This window comes from Xenopus laevis, chromosome 1L, assembly GCF_017654675.1.
Source record: "Xenopus laevis strain J_2021 chromosome 1L, Xenopus_laevis_v10.1, whole genome shotgun sequence".
Classification (NCBI taxonomy): Eukaryota; Metazoa; Chordata; class Amphibia; order Anura; family Pipidae; genus Xenopus; species Xenopus laevis.
In genome coordinates, this window is record NC_054371.1 from 61535148 (window position 1) to 61550586 (window position 15439).

Below are 15439 nucleotides of genomic sequence, written 5' to 3' on the forward strand. Positions count from 1 at the left end.
TCAAATCACATGGGGTCCTGTGAAGAGCCAGTGGGAGAAGGCCATCTCCATTATCCAGAGTAGTCCTCACCAGATATGGTACAGCCTGCCCAATTTATATTTAAATGAATTGTGATGGAACATTAGTTGGACCCAAACATGAGCCAATATTTTCATGCAGTCAATATTGTGCGAGGAAATTTGCTATTATCCTGGATTCTGGGGAAAATGTTATATGTGACTTAAAACGCACTAGAACCTCAGTGAAGAAAACAGCAGGTCTATGAAATGTAGAACATATAATAGTCTCCATCTCTCCAGCATTGAATGAGAGTGTGGTTTTATGACTGCTTGATTTAATAAAAGTACTGTTCTAATTCCCCACTCATTGTCATTGGTGTCTCCTATTGTCTCACTCTATCACGTTACAAACAATTCTTTTTACACCATCCTTCAACAATGGCACAAATGGAAGCACCTTGTCCTGGTCCTGTTATACTTTCACATCCTCTACAAAACATTTTCAGCCACCTTTCTATTGTTGTAATCATTTCGGCAAAGCTACAGTTCCTCTTCACTTCCTTGTCTGCAGATGCACCATATACTAGCAAATTCAGTGAATCATCAGATTTTTCAGACCTGCCCGACCTGCAAACTGGACTTTATTTTTAGTACATGAATACCAGTTGGAATCAGTAGGGCCACCATACATGTACCAAAAATCAGCCAAAACTGTTCATTCAGTTTCATTGCTAACATTTTTCTCGTCTTTAGCACACTCTAACTTCCACAAGGGCTCCTTTTGTCCTTATAATCCCTTACCAGGTGTCAGGAGGGTGTAAAGCTTGTTTAACAAAGGGACTTGGCTAAGGTAGTGGGCTGTAAATGGCACTCTTCTTCTAGGAACAATTCCCTGTCTTATAGACTGTAGAGTGATTGAGTAGGAACTGTTTAAGCCTCAAAATTCTTCTCCCAAGACTGCTGCAAGATGCACACTGTTGTATATTTATAGTGATTATCTACAGGTTTGCACATCTGTCCTCTCCTTGGCTTCTGTCTAAGTACACGCCTTTGGGCAAATCTAACTTGTTATATTCAGTATACTATGACCTTGGTAACATGCAGCCAACAAATATTTGTTTAACATTATAAAAATAGGAAAAAGCAGATCAGTTGATCCCTTCATTATTAGTAAACACAGTACTGTCAGCATCCTCCTAACACCGTGCATTTATTCACGTCCTCAAGTCTGACACTAATATCAAAAAACTGGCATGGAATAAGGTTTCAATCATATTTATGAAGCCATTATTATTAACATGGCATGCAATTGTTCAGTCCATGCTTAGCTTGCAAGGCTGTAAATAATATGCTGAAGACTTATTGGGCTGCATTTTCAAAGGATGTTCCCAAAGGCAGCTAATACTAAAAGCATTTCGGCGACCAGAGCTCCTTGGTGAACACATTTTCCATGCAAACCAGTATTACTCATTCAAAGATTTTGACAGAAGAAAACGATTGATAACCATTGCTGAATTGAATGTACAGCAAGGAGTGTATTAGAATTCCAAGTTCCCATGTCATGTGGGGTTCCAAGAGAAATATCTGCCAAGGAGTGACTTGACTGGTCATCCTTCAACCAATACTTTTTCAGAACAGCAGTGTCACAAGGCCCAATAGATTGCTTGTTCTCTTCTAGGTATCTTCATTTTCTATATACACAAGGAAAAAAATGTTATAAATTATGGCTGTATTTTCATCAGTGCAGCAAGAAATATATAACTTAAAACAGTGTGGCTACAGTCAAGTATTAATGCTATACAGTTAGGTCCATAAATATTTGGACAGAGACAACTTTTTTCTAATTTTGGTTCTAATAATCTAAAAAAGCCAGCAGAGTTCTGGAAAAAAAACATTTTTTGGACAGATGAAACCAAGATCAACCTCTACCAGAATGATGGCAAGAAAAAAGTATGGAGAAGGCGTGGAACAGCTCATGATCCAAAATATACCACATCATCTGTAAAACATGGCGGAGGCAGTGTGATGGCTTGGGCGTGCATGGCTGCCAGTGGCACTGGGACACTAGTGTTTATCCATGATGTGACACAGGACAGAAGCAGCCGAATGAATTCTGAGGTGTTCAGAGACATACTGTCTGCTCAAATTCAGCTAAATGCAGTCAAACTGATTGGAAGGTGTTTCATAATACAGATGGACAATGACCCAAAAACATACAGCCAAAGCAACCCAGGAGTTTATTAAAGCAAAGAAGTGGAATATTCTTGAACGGCCAAGTCAGTCACCTGATCTGAACCCAATTGAGCTGCATTTCACTTGTTGAAGACTAAACTTCAGACAGAAAGGCCCACAAACAAACAGCAACTGAAAGCAACTGTAAAGGCCTGGCAGAGCATTAAAAAGGAGGAAACCCAGAATCTGGTGATGTCCATGAGTTCAAGACTTCAGGCTGTCATTGCCAGCAAAGGGTTTTCAACCAAGTATTAGAAATTAACATTTTATTTTCAGTTTTTTAATTTGTCCAATTATGTTTGAGCCCCTGAAATGTACATTTTTATCAATCATTTTGTTCAACCCACTGAATTAAAGCTAAAAGTCTGCAGTTCAACTGCATCTGAGTTGTTTCATTAAAAATTCATTGTGAATCTTCTTATTCTGCATACTATTTGTTATCATATTGATTTTTATGGTTTATTGTGAAAACCAAATAAAATTCATTGTGGTAATGTACAGAACCAAAATTAGAAAAAAAAATGTCTCTATCCAAAGATTTATGGACCTAACTGTATTTCTATTAAAGGTATAATCAGGATTATATTTTACAGCAAACAGGAAAACTTTGTTCTAGGCACCATGTCCAAATAACTGACAGCATCTAAAATACCACAAAAAAGGTGCATGGTGTTTACTTTGCTATATGGCGAAATATTACCCCATATGAAAAAATAACACAGCCTGCAAATTTTTCATGTAATATAAATAAAAGGTCAGTACAAAAAGCCACCATCAAAGTCTACAATTACCATATTTGTACAGTAAATTTTAAGGTTTATATTTCTGGTGTGGCAAAATATGTGCTGTTTAATGTAGTGGTCCATATATTTTTTTCTGTTTTATGTATTAGGCTTAATTTATGTTACATATGAAACAGTATGAATAACCTCTTCCCACAATACAATAACAAAAATGCAAGCTTTCAGGTTGGCATTTGCACCTTTTACCTTCTTAACCTAACTGGTAAAAAGTTTGAAAGCTTGCATTATTATCATTTAACTAATATATAGAGAAGATCCTTTGTTGTTTATTGAGCAATTAAAGACATTATAGATGTCTTTAGACGTGCAGCACCATGCACCTTCATTTTCATCCTTGTGATTTACTGTCTATGAAGATGCTACAGAAAATCCATTGTTTACTAGTAATAGTAAGGCTTCAAGAGTAATGCTTTGTGACTAATTAGGTCTGGTGAATAGAGTCATAAACATCAATATATTTGAAGAAAATGGAAAAAGCCCACTCTGTATATAAGGACTATTTCAGTCCTTGGGGAGTGATCCCTTTTCCAGCAAGCAGTATATCTACATGCTAGAGAAAGACATTTCAGTGCAGGAGGAGCCACGTGTTTGTTACTGTCCAGTACAACTTGGTATACAGACTAAATTTAAAAAAATGTTATTAAAATCATATATGCCAGGGACTGGACAGGATAACCAGATGGACCTTTAGGATTTCTGGGTGCATGTGAATGATTAAATACTATAAAAACTGACTGGGTGGATAGGGGTTATTGCCCACCAGGGAATAATATATAAACAAGGTCACATTATACAGTAACAAAAATGGTATCATGGTGCACTAAGCCATAACAGCCAACCAGCAGGTGCCTTTGACCAGACAAAAGAAACCTAAATAATGACTGGTAAATATGGCTTACATGGGGGTACCTAACTCATGTGACAGATTTTATATCTCAAGTGTGTTATAATACGTTCAAGGTGTGCAGATAAAATGGAAAACAAACAAACAAGCAGCTGTTCTCTCCTTGCCACTGTCATTACACAGAGGATAAATGCTCAGGGATTAGGTGTAACATACTAAAGCAAACACTCCTTGTGTATTCTGAGCCTCCATATAAAGTTTACCGACACAAATTCTGTCAACCCTTATGTACGTGCCAGCTCTCCGGGACGTTGCTGTTACTGCAGCGAGATGAATATAACTGCTGCTGTCTAAATGAACCTACATGTTCTGACTTAGTGCTCATTAACTCACAATACTACCAGAAATGATGTGCCACGTTGAGAACATCACAAGCCCACACTACGGCAAGTTGTTTTCCTTAACAGTAGCACATCAGCGGATCATTTTGTTACATGAAGCCACTAGTAAATTGCAAAGCGTATTGCATAAACATACTGTACACTTTATCCTCAGTATCAGTGACTTGAATGACAGTAATAACTAACCAGATGCATGAACCGATTAGGCAGGAGTCAAACTGATGCAGAAACTAGTCAAGAACCTTTAACATGTATGTGTGCAGTTGACATAGTTTTCAGTCTTTGACAATGGCTGCCAGGAACTTTGCTGTGTTGCAGTTTTGCCACAGAAACTGTGGGGGACCTAATATTTCAAGGCTATAAAAAGCACACAGCATTGCATGGATATAAAGGGGGTTCATAGTATTTGGTGGTGGGGAAATAGTGTTATGTGTCTGTTAAAGGGGTAGTTCACCTTCAAACTATTTGTTTTCAGATAGATCACCACAAATTATGACTTTTTCAAATTACTTTCTATTTTCTATGTGTCACTGTTTTTCTAATACTGAAGTGTAAAGTGTCATTTTTCACCTTCTAAAACAGCTCTGGGAGGGGGGTCGCCGACCCTGTTAACTGTTCTAAATTGATACATTTTGTTGATACATTTCCTATCTTTGTCCCTGCTGAGCAGAATCTCTGGGTTTCAGTACAGGCAGCTGTTAGAATTGAAACAATAGTTGCCAATACTCCAGAGATGCTGCTGAAAAATGTATCAACTAAATGTTGCAAAATTGTCTGCACCTGAATTACTGATCTGCCAGACTCAAACACGAGAGACAGGAATATAAAAATTTAAACTTAGATTTTGGAATAACAGTATAAAATAAATAATGGAAAGTAATTGAAAAAGGCCTTTATGGGGAACAATCTGAAAACAACTGAACTGAAAAAAGTGTTTGGAAGGTGAACAACCCCTTTACGAGGAATAATTATGCATAACTATAAAAGAGGACAAAAAAGGCTAATAAAAGGGCATAGCTTACTATTAGGCTATTAGCCCATGGGAGGTAGCATTTACTGATCAGCTGTTTGAAAACAAATATCTAATCGGTTGCTATGGATTACTAGATCTTTTATTTCTTTACACTTAAGAACCGCTTTACTTCTCAGACAGGGTCCTTATTTTTGGTGATCTACAAACAATTGAAACTCAACGCAACTCAAAATGTAAAAGCATGATTGCTTACTAACACAAGAAAACAACTGCCACTCAGTGAAGTCATATTCTACGCTTTTTTTTTTTTAAATGAGCCAAATTTCAAATCAATCGAGAAAACTTAAATAAAAAAAAGCTTAAAATTTGAAAATACTATTGTCAATTTCTACATGGACTCATGAACTTTTACATGCTGTTTTTATGGAAATTTTCCAGTTTTTTGGGCTTAATAAATAAATTTGAGATTTGGAAATACAATTGATGAATTTTGCATGGTCAAAATGAGAATTTGATTATTGATAAATCTGCCCCTAAATGTTGCCTCTATCTGTCATAAATTGTTGTTTTAACTGCAATAACTTGATCTTGTTTTAAATATAGTACATTATGTTTTTGTGAATCTAAAAATATTGTGAATAGATTGTATTTTGAGCCACAATCCAGACACAGCTAATGATGTTATAGTTCAATTATTTCAAACTATTTTAATTTAGAGCAAAATCGTATCAGTAGGAGAAAAGACAAACTGAGGAATGTAAGTATAAATTGTAAGTCAATAAGAGTGATTAAATTAGGAATTTGGGAACAGAAACATTAGTTGACTAAAATAATATACCTCTTTGTTTACCGTCCCAAATGATATTGGGGTTTTTTCTGACTGGTGGATGTGGATTCCAAGTAGGTTCTCCTCTATTTCTAATCTTTGAGATGCAGTGGTAAATGAGTCTGGAAAAAAAGTTTAAAATGGGATATATTATTATGTTATCTGAATGACGGTGCAAAAAAATCTCTTTTTATTGTTCTCTACCAAACATATAGTTTCCAAGTTCAAATGCAGGCTGATACAGTGACCAGACTATAGTACAAGAGGTGAGGTTACTTTACCCATTACAGTAACCAATCCAGAATGTAAATTCACCTGCCTGGCGTATCACCATGCTTCTGAGGAAGTGGCGAGACGCCACGAAACGCATCAAGCGTAGGGGTACAAGTCACTGCTATGATATTTATGCTTTTAATCATTTTCAATAAATGAAGATTTTATGATTCAGCTGCCGATATGCTCCGCAACTTCTGTTCTGTTTCCATGGCGTATCACCTGTATCCTGACCTCTATCTTTTCCATATCCATATAATCAATATTTTAGCAAATAATTGTATTTTTGAATAATTGTTTTATTTATAGATATTGTTATATTACCAAAGGTTTCTTGACAACTGCCTGTCCAAAAGCTCATTCTGAAACCAAAAGTATTCACATAAAGTAGGTCCTCTCTTGTTACTATTATAAAAGTGTGCACTCTGCTGAGAAAGTTGCTGGAATTTGCTTTGATGAAGTCAAGGCTCTGTTAAGGCTAAACTACACAGGAGATTTTGTTGGACCAACAGAACGCATCCTAAAAGTCAGATGTAGTCGTGTGGGTCAAAATATAATGATACTGATAGAAAGATCTGATGTGTAAACTACATGGAAGATTTGCCATTCGACACGACCCGCCAGTTCAATGACGGATGTAGATTCATGAACATACAACACCATCTGACTGAATCTGATCCAACTAATTACAGCCATGGGGATCAGCTTTTGTAGGAACCTGCAAAATCTTGTGGTGTTGAGTGACAAGATCAGATAAAATCTGATCCATAAAATCTGATCAAAACCTCCCTTGTACTTTATCCCTAAAGGTCAGTCAAGTTCTTCTAGTCTCCATCTCAGCAATCCCATTTTGTACAGACCTCATAGTCTACTGGGGAATAACTTTTGCAGAAATAGGAAAGAGTCTTCTCTAAACTGTTTCCACAAAATAGAAAGCAGAGTGTCAATAATATAATTGTAGGATGTAGCATTCAGGTTTGCTTTTTTTTGGGCCCTAGCTCAGACTATAAAAATAAACTAAATGTTATAGTCTGCATTATGCATTTAAGTAGGCATTGTTTGTCTTGGTATCAACCTCGTTTGTTAGACTGCCTTATGGACACTAGTCCACTGTTCCACAGACTAATGGCATTGATCAATACTCAATACTTATGCGTGGTGATATTAGGCTTGTCTGTGGCTGCTTGTCCATAAATAAAAAGTCATTCTCCCAACAACTAGTTCTTATGTTGCTGTTGCTTCCAGAGGTAGTTTGGAACTTGGAAATGAGTGTTGTAACCGAGGACATGCGGATTTAGTGGTACTTCTGGCCATATAGAAAAATTTACTTTTCTCCAAAGACAAAGTACAGTATATTCCTTTTAATACTACAATGTAAGTAGTATTATAAATGATAAGAAAAAAAAATACACACAGATAAAAGTAAAGTGAATATGCTCAAAGTAATCTCCTAAACAATTTCCAATTTCATTATTTTTTGACAGCACATATCCTAGATATTTAAAATGTTTGCCCAGCTACCTGTGAGAGGCACTTTAGCTATCAAAGGTTGCTCTGATAACAAAACTCTTGGCATAGCGTCTGTCCCCTCTCCACCAATCAGTCTGTTGTTGCACATGAGGCACATCAGCTTACCCCAGTCTAGCACAGCTTTCTATTAAATAGATGGAATCTCCTACTTCATCATATTAGGTCAGATTGGTGATCTACCATTTAATGAATAGTGTTATGAAAATCACAGTCGATCAATGGATCAGGTTAGGAATAGTGTTACTACCCAATGTAGAGAAGCTTGTCACTGGAGATGCAACCCCTTTACCAGCAATGCTAAAGCACTACGGTTCCTATCATTCAGATGCAGAATCTAAAATATATAGTAAATGCTGTAAAAGCAAAGGACACTGAACAAATAACTTTTAATTATTTTGTCTGGAGTGTTATTAAAGGGGTGGTTTACCTTAAGGTAACTATTTGTATCTAAGCAACTTTTAAATTGTCCTTCATTATTTATTTTTTAGTTTTTTTAACTTCATTCATTTTAATTATTTGCCTTTTTCTTCTGAACCTGTCTAAAAAACAGGCTACAAATTTAATGTTATTGCTACTTTGTATTACTCATCTTTCTATTCAGGCCCTCTCCTATTCATATTCATGTCTCATTCAAAACAGTGCATGGTTGCTAGGGTAATTTGGACCATTCTTGAAGGATGAATTGACCCCTTTTTAAAGGAAAACTTGTATCTATTTACAGTGAGTCAGACATACAAACCAAGGGAAAAAAATTAGAAATTTGTGAAAACTTTCGATCGTACGAATTTTTGGGATTTTCAGCCTGAAAACCACTAAATATTTGGCTTCTAGCACGATTCCCAGCGCAGATCAAGAAATCTTCATGACTTCTTCCATTGATTTATATGCAACCTCTGTAGGTCTGAGATGCCGGATTTTCAGTTTCGGACTTTTTCCATCCTCGGGGTATAATAAATCCAGAAAAATTTGTGGGTTCTTTTCCCACTAAAAATGTCATAGTTAAAAAATACATGTTTTTCAGGTTTTTGCCATTCGGACTTCAATAAATAACCCCCGTAGAGTATAATTTGAAATCAAAATTGGGATCATTCCTGTGTTATACCTCCCTGCAAGACTCACTTCCTGCTATGGATTTGACAGTTTCTCAAACATGTTGGGAGCGCTCCTAGCCATTAATGAATCTGAACCATTCTGAAATATTAAAGCATAATTTCTTTAACATTTTTAATAAAATTGTAGTTATTACAATAAGAATGTTAATCAAGGTATCAAGCAGAATTGTAAAAAGATTTTGGCTGCGTATACAGCCCTTTTTAAAGAACTGGCTCACAATCTCTTTTATTGCTGCTCTGACCCTACAGTGTGGGTTTCACCTGCTGTTATATTATGAGCAATTCACATCTCAACAAGGCTGTTCTTTATACCTCAGAATTTGTAAAAGCTTGATTGGATGCTAAATGCTTGATTGGACCACCAATTGCCAATTAACTGACAGCATCACACTACAGGCACAGGGTAATGAGCTTAGATAGACAAACAGGGAGAAAAAGAACTATAGATTGATAAAAATACATAATTACACCCCTAAAAAAAAATCTTAGTTTTGCTGTGGAAGTAGTGACTGGGAGTATGCCTTTGAGAAATCAATCCTACCAGATCAAGGACAGGTGCAGAAAGGGGTTGATAGCAGCTGGGACAGGGCTGAGGACACTGACCTTTCCCTCTTAAGTCTCTCAAAACTTTAAATGTTTTTTTAAATTGTAAAAGAGTTCAAATTAGCATTTTATGCATATTTAATTGTTTAGAAGTCTTGTTCTCTTTTAAATGCCACCAGTAAGATTTCGCTATGACAGCAACCATTCAGCAGGATTTATGGAGACAGAAGCGTGCAGCCTGCGACAAGAACTGAGGAACTGCTTAGCACTGTATGGCAGCCAAGTTTGGGAGTTTTACTTTGAAAGCAGCTAGTAAGTTGCAGGTAAAACTTAGTCCCTTTGTAAAATGTATAATGAAGCAATAGAATTCTTAATGAATCAGATGAAAATTGAGCATAGGACTGGCCAGATATGGGATGATGTAGTTGGCCAGCTTAAATATATTGCAATATATGGACAAACAATCACCTGTTTTGTTTAAAGGGAAAGGCATTTTTTAGTAGCAGTATGCACAAAGTGTCTCTGTCTTATTGATAATGGGTTGAGTGCAGGGGACTCTTGTGTTTGTCCAGGTTCACTAAAGAGCAGTGATATGCTGTGAAAATGCTGGGAAAGGAGAACTAAACCCTATAAACAAATATGGTTAGAAATACCATATTTTATATGATGAGATTATAACCAGCCTAATGGTTCGGCAGCTCTAGCAGTAATGATCCAGACCTTCAAAGTTGTCACAGGAGCTCACCTTCTTGCATTCTGTTAGGAGTGTCAGTGACACACACATGATCAGTGGGCTTTGAGCAACTGTTGAGAAGCTAAGCTTAGAGGTTGACACAAATCATCAAGCAGAAAATTATGTTTGCCTGACATATAGGCTCATGCTACAGGGCTGATTATTACATTCTGATGCTAATTGCATTGGTTTCTGGGCTACCATGTAATGATGTATATATATATAAAAATACAGTATATAGTCGGTCCCTAAGCTCAGATAAGTAACACAGAGCATGTGCTTTGAATCAGCAGAAAAAAATATGGGGAGCTACTGGGGCATCTTTGGAGGCAGAAGGGCTAAAGGGCTGTGGTAGCATAGGGCTGGTACAGAACCCCAAAACTTAATGTTTAGCATTTATATTTTGTTACGGTTTAGTTCTCATTATGGATAAAAGTACAGATCAGATTTTGCGCGTGAAATTTTATCTGATCTTGCCATCTGATCCCCATACAGCTAGAATGTAAAGTCAGATCAGATAAAGGGCCAGATTCAATTCAGTGAGAAAAGGGTTTATCACGTGAAAAGTCATGGACCAGATTCGATTTGAGATGCAATTCAATTCAGAAAAACTTGTCTCATGGTTTATCACATGAAAACTCTATTGAAGTCTATGGGAAAAAAATTAAAATGAGTTAGGAGAAAAGTTTTTTCTCCTTGAATTGAATCTCTTCCATGACTTTTCAAGTAATAAACCACGAGATAACTTTTTCTCACTGAGTTGAATCTGGACCAAAGTTGGATGGTGTAGTTTGTTCATGCATCTTTATCGGACAGTGTATTTCAATGAGACACCATCAGATTTTATCTCATTGGATGAAGACGCTGCATGCTACGTTCTCCGACAGTAATGTTGCATCAGAGGGAAATTTTTCCATGTAGTTTACACATCATATTTTTGATCAGTCCCATTTTATTCTGACTGATTTGACTAGGTCCAGCTTGTAGGATGTGTTGACACCATCCTACAAAATATTCTGTGGAGTTTAGTCCTTTAGGGTCAGGGCACAGAGGCAGATTTGGGGAGATTAGTCGCCCGGCGACAAATCTCCTCTTCTTTGGGGCAACTAATCTCCCCGAACTACCTCCCCTGCCTTGTAAAAAGTATTCAAATTGCTGGCGGGATGGCACACAGAGCGATTAATTTTCCCAAGTCGCCCGAATCTGCCTGTGTGCCCTGACCCTTAGTCCTTAAGATACTATTGTGATCACAAATATATATATATATATATATATATATATATATATATATATCTTTTTGTGGACCCGCACTCCAGTTTATAGTGAATCAATTTGCTTTTATTATGTACATCTTATACATCCAGGGTGTATAAGATGTACATAATAAAAGCAAATTGATTCACTATAAACTGGAGTGCAGGTCCATGAAATGATTTCTGAATATTATTTTACCCTGCATTCACAATATTCGAAAGCAAATCCGGATCTGAGTCCTAGGTGTATTGCCAGCTGCTGCCAGTGCTGCACATATTAAGCGTTAGCAGCACCATGACACTTTGCTGTGCAGCCATTCACAGAATATTACGCTGGGATAATTAACCAGTGTAATTGGTCTCCAAATGCACAAGGCCTTTTAAATAAACATGGATAGAATAAGAAGTTCTTTTACACAGAAGCAACATCATTAAAACACAATTTTACCTTATATCTATAGAAATAAGTCAAATCAACTGGACCTTCTGTGTTTTTCTTGAAGACGTTTCACCAGTCATCCAACTGGCTTTCTCAATTCAGAATATCTTGCACATAGGATCTTGCTTCGCTATATATCCTCTGAAATGTTGCTCAGTCTCTGTAGGTATTTATACTGTAAAGGAGAATACTATAGATGGTAGCCGCACCTTCTAACCAGTTGTTTTTCTTTAGGGTTGCCCCTTAAACCGAGAGTTAGAAGCAACTTGACATGGATGTGCTGACCACTCCTATATAAATATTTGGTTTGGTGCTCAAAGGAGAGACAGAAAGCGGAGTATATAGCGTCGCACAATCCTGAATTACCCTTGTGTTAAACAATGTGTCTGCCTGCCTGAAGCGATCAACTTGTATTGAAATAAATAAATAATTGTTATATTCGTGTTGTGCTCATTGCAATCAGGTCTTCTGTGATTAACAAAACAAAATTAATTAAAGTGCATTTATAAACAGTTCATGGTGACTTAAATATTTAAAGTGCATGGTGCTTGGTTGTGAACATGGGAATGTGCTTGAACCTGCGGCTTGGACTAATTAAAGAGACATCATAAAAAGTAACTTTTATTTCATCTACTAAAAATTCATGGATAGAGAGGAAGTTAATTGTTAAAACCACTAAAAACAAGTAAAAATTCAGGGTGGAAATCGGATCTAGATTTGGTATAGAAAAGGGGTGACAGTAAAAATATTTCCTTTAGACTGTTCCCATATCGATCTTACAACACCCGTTTCCCTATACTGGCTGATTAGTAGTATGGGAGTACGTTAGGGATAAATTAGCACTGTTGCAGTGATCTCCAAAAACGACTGAGCGAAGGTAAGTGAGGATTGGGGGTTGTGGGGAGGTGCCCCTTAAGTAGATAAGCGTAATGTGCCAGCCACTGTACAGTATGATGTGCGCAAAATTTAACTGACACTGTGTCCTCTCAGAGGCACCTAATGAGTTGTGGCCTATTCCCTAGACACTACAAAAGCGACACATCGCACTGACAGAACCGCTGAACAGGACGTTCTGAGGATCGGTTCCCCCACCCAGAAATTATCATCCGATCCTTCCCCCCTGGTCCTCTAACCCACTGCGTGCTTTGGTAAGATTCCTTATAGTTCCCAAAATTTAAACCGCTAAGTTAGCGGCTGAGCTACTGTGCCTGACGCACGTTTCGCCGGTTAGGCTTTTTCAAAGGCAAATGGCGGCGTGTTCTCGCGATATTTAAGTCCTCACGAGCACGCCGATTGGTCTCTTGACCTGCGGGTCACGTGACATCAAGAGACCAATCGGCGTGCTCGTGAGGACTTAAATATCGCAAGAACACGCCGCCATTTGCCTTTGAAAAAGCCTAACCGGCGAAACGTGCGTCAGGCACAGTAGCTCAGCCGCTAACTTAGCGGTTTAAATTTTGGGAACTATAAGGAATCTTACCAAAGCACGCAGTGGGTTAGAGGACCAGGGGGGAAGGATCGGATGATAATTTCTGGGTGGGGGAACCTATCCTCAGAACGTCCTGTTCAGCGGTTCTGTCAGTGCGATGTGTCGCTTTTGTAGTGTCTAGGGAATAGGCCACAACTCATTAGGTGCCTCTGAGAGGACACAGTGTCAGTTAAATTTTGCGCACATCATACTGTACAGTGGCTGGCACATTACGCTTATCTACTTAAGGGGCACCTCCCCACAACCCCCAATCCTCACTTACCTTCGCTCAGTCGTTTTTGGAGATCACTGCAACAGTGCTAATTTATCCCTAACGTACTCCCATACTACTAATCAGCCAGTATAGGGAAACGGGTGTTGTAAGATCGATATGGGAACAGTCTAAAGGAAACATTTTTACTGTCACCCCTTTTCTATACCAAATCTAGATCCGATTTCCACCCTGAATTTTTACTTGTTTTTAGTGGTTTTAACAATTAACTTCCTCTCTATCCATGAATTTTTAGTAGATGAAATAAAAGTTACTTTTTATGATGTCTCTTTAATTAGTCCAAGCCGCAGGTTCAAGCACATTCCCATGTTCACAACCAAGCACCATGCACTTTAAATATTTAAGTCACCATGAACTGTTTATAAATGCACTTTAATTAATTTTGTTTTGTTAATCACAGAAGACCTGATTGCAATGAGCACAACACGAATATAACAATTATTTATTTATTTCAATACAAGTTGATCGCTTCAGGCAGGCAGACACATTGTTTAACACAAGGGTAATTCAGGATTGTGCGACGCTATATACTCCGCTTTCTGTCTCTCCTTTGAGCACCAAACCAAATATTTATACTGTAAAATATTTACTTCAATTGCAGTTTCTGTCAGTCACAAATGAAGGCACGGTACTTTTTCATTACCTTCTGATACCTTTAAACTATGCCTGTCATTTCTGGAATAAAGAGAAACTAGAAGTTAATACTCTGTACAATAAATTGTTATATTGATCTCCTGCACCGGTTGCCTCAGATGGTCCACTTGGTAATTCATAACAACTAATCAAGTAGCCCAGAGCTCACACGGATACCGGCAATCGAATCAATGCTCTTCATATTCAGCTCCAGGTGTTACAGGCTGGTCCCCCCACATAGGATGAAGGTCTCCTAAATATGGAGGTGATAGTCATCTCCCTGTGAGGAATCAGATTAAGGCCCAGCAAATATTATTGCTCATTATATGAACCCACCATGTGTTTTATGTTACCCTTTACTGCCACCTGGAATATCACTATAAGGTCATTTGATATTAATAACAACACAGTTTTGGTGTCAATTAAAGCAGTTTTACAGCAATAAAACTTAGGCACCTGGAGAAGGAATATAATAATGGATTTGGTGAAGTCTCTTCTGAAGCACCCCCTGCTGCTACATTTTATTAGAATAAAGCCTGAGGAATGGAATAATGGAAGTAGTTTGCCATGGAAGTGTATAAATGGCTGCTCTAATGGAAATTATGTCCCTGTACCACCTTCTAACAGCACCACACAGTGCCTCCAATCCCCTTCTCACTGCACCACAGTCATGAGGTAAATGTAGTTATTCATGGGGCAGGAAACCATGGGTGTCCCCTTGAGATTTGGGGATGATGATGTTTGTGTGTGAACAAGGATTGTGACTGAAATGAAGGGTAATTAGCAGAGACCCTGGTAAAAAAACGGTGTCCCGACAGACAACACGTGCTGCTGCCTCTGAGGTACTGGTATTAGTGTGACTCAGCAGATTGGAACAATATAAGAAATGAACAATTACACAAACGTTGCATGAAATGAAAAAGAAACAGACTTGTTTCCTAAGGCAGCACTTTCAATAATGAAGAGGTGCAGGGCAAAGACTTACATTCAATCCCCCCCCCAGATTTTGGTTTTGTCTGCTTATGAGTCCATTCAGTTAGGGCAAGGCCAACAGAATCGATGTTTGGGGGTGTAACATAGTAAA

At 37.7% G+C, this 15439-nt stretch overlaps 1 long non-coding RNA gene across 1 annotated transcript; it reads right to left on the reverse strand.

Annotated features, from left to right (window-relative positions):
- Positions 1–1259: 1259 nt before the first annotated feature.
- Positions 1260–12012, reverse strand: LOC121401131. The gene is made up of 3 exons (XR_005966144.1): positions 11972–12012; positions 6092–6201; positions 1260–1691 (listed from the first exon to the last, which is right to left on the reverse strand). It is a non-coding gene; the product is annotated as an uncharacterized LOC121401131 (long non-coding RNA).
- Between the last annotated feature and the right edge of the window lie 3427 nt (positions 12013–15439).